Consider the following 2,500-nt stretch of genomic DNA (forward strand, 5'->3'; position numbering starts at 1 on the left):
TACCTGGGTTGTGTACCTGGAGGTATGATATCACACTCTAATCACGGGTCGTCTACCTGGAGAAAATGTGGTAAAAATACAGTATTGATACTGAAAGAGGCAAAAAGTAACTCACAGGCAAACCTTTGTATGGCAAAGTACAAAGAATTATTCACGAGACAGGTTGCAAAATCACGAGCATCCTAGGCGAGCATGAGAGCAAGAAGTCTGTCATAGACAAAGTCTTACCATTATTTTTCATAGGACTAAAGCATAAAATGAAAGTAAAAAAGAGCTGTCGTGATGAAGAAAGTTTATTATAAGAAGGCTGTTATTAGTCAAGACTCCCTCAGGCAGCTGCCGTCAGAGGTCATGGACAAGAGAAACCCAGAATAACTTGTAATGTCTACATTTCTTTAAAGTGTAGCCAGTTGGACCACAACAACCCGAGCAGACATTTAACAGCTAAAGTGTTGTCTAATTACTTGAAAGTTTGGAAACACAGTCATACCTGTGTCGTCTGGAGGTTAAGGCTAAGGAGGTATAGGAGCCGTCCAGTAACCAAAGGCTTTCTGGTTTGAGCTTGACCCCTCCTGACCCTGTTGAAGTGACCTTGACCAAGACACTGAGGCCTAAACTGCTCCCGATGTGCTCACTGGCCTCCGCAATCAGTGTGAGTGTGTGTGCGTGAGAATGTGAATCATCTGTAACTGTAAAGAGTGCTCGGAGGAGTAGAGAAACTCTATAGAAATGCAGTCCATTCACCATTTACCATTGAGGCAGGTAGGTCACAGCCTAGACTAAATATTACTGTAATTCCCTGGGTGTCTATCTGGAGGTAGGATAGAGGCTGAAAATCACACTCGTGCCCTCAGTCGTCTGTCAAGAGGGTACGGCCTTAACTTGTCAATACACTCAAGAACAGTGCTGACTCAAACCTGCCTTTGAATTGCAACAGATTCAGGCCAGATCAGAGCCAGACCAGAGCCAGACCAGGGCCAGACCAGGGCCAGAATTGGAGTGGTGAACAATTCTACTCCATTCCATTCCAAGGCCTTAAACCTTTTGTGATGAATAAATGAGTGTTCTCTAGTCCAACTTTCTCTAGTTCCTGGCTGCTCAAGTCACAGCGGCGGTGCTCATTAAGTCCAACACATTGCCAAACGTATGCAAGCGTGCCATTCAGATGCGCCTCCTTTAAAGAGGAGCTCAGGCGAGACTCACAGATGGTGCTTTCTACTCTCTGCTGCTGATATGAGAGAAGGCAGTTTCAGCCTCATTTTCTCATCTTCCACCAAATGCCACACACACACACACACACACACACACACACACACACACACACACATACACTCCAAACACACTCCAAGCGCCGCACACTCAACTCAAAACTTCAAACGCCACACACACACGCGCACGCACACACCAAGCGCCACACAAACTCCAAATACACTCAACTCAAAACTTCAAATGCCATACACACACACACACACACACACACACATACAAGAAACACCACACACACACACACACACACACACACACACCAGACACTGTGCACACTCTAAACACCACACATACACATACACATACACACATACACACACCAGCCACTACACACACATGCACGCTCTATACGCACCACACACACCAAACACGACACACACACACTCAGTCATTAAGGGCGGGCGATGCAGTGGGGACCGATACGCTCCTCCAACACACATTAGAGCAGCAGCATCAGTGGATCGGTGCTGGGGGGGGACGTCCCTGAATGTGCTTTTAACTCAGCTGGCGCACCTCCATCCAGACCCGAGATTAAGCAGAGCTCCTCTGCAAATTGGTACCTTTGTGACGCAGCCCCCCCCCAAAAAAAAAGAAAGCAAGCAAGCAGAGAACAACGGCTCAGTGCCAATCACGCGTTGAATCTTATTTTGATGACATTTAAAATGAGGGAGGAAAATCTCTATTGAAACTTCCTCTCGTTTGGATGACATTTTAAACGGTTGTGGAAAATGTTCATCATTTCATGCTGTGTGTGTGTGTGTGCGTGTGTGTGTGTGCGTGTTTGAGTCTGTGTGTTTCTTAAAGGACACATTTCACACCCCAGATAGTCATCTGCGCGAAGCTTCAGGCGGAGCTAATCGATGCTCTCACCTTCAACTCTCTAGACCAGCGAACGCTTCCTCAACTTCCTCAACTTCTCACCATTTCCCCGGCTATAATGGCTACAGTGGATCCATAAAGCCCGGGATACGACCCCCCTGCCCCAGCCGTGACCTGTATGGATTCCCAAACACAATCAGAACCCAATGAAGAACCCTACAGAACCCAGTTCCTGCCCCTCAGCCTCCTCAGAACCCAATTTATAAGTCCCCGTGTTCTGCGTCCTTTAGTGACACAGCAGACGTACAGTACCGTACTCGCTGGCACGCAGACCACCCCTGTGTCTTTAAGAGCGTCGGTAAACCACATGCTTTTTTAAAACGCCCACTCGCTAAGACCCAGTAAAAATATTTTT

At 47.1% G+C, this 2,500-nt stretch overlaps 1 protein-coding gene across 1 annotated transcript in view; it reads left to right on the forward strand.

Moving 5' to 3' along the window:
• The window catches only part of drd2a (dopamine receptor D2a), a 34,250-nt gene that overhangs the window by 17,237 nt on the left and 14,513 nt on the right, over nt 1-2,500 (forward strand). The window lies entirely within an intron of this gene.

The sequence above is a fragment of the Sardina pilchardus genome, chromosome 19 (assembly GCF_963854185.1).
Source record: "Sardina pilchardus chromosome 19, fSarPil1.1, whole genome shotgun sequence".
Taxonomy (NCBI): domain Eukaryota; kingdom Metazoa; phylum Chordata; class Actinopteri; order Clupeiformes; family Clupeidae; genus Sardina; species Sardina pilchardus.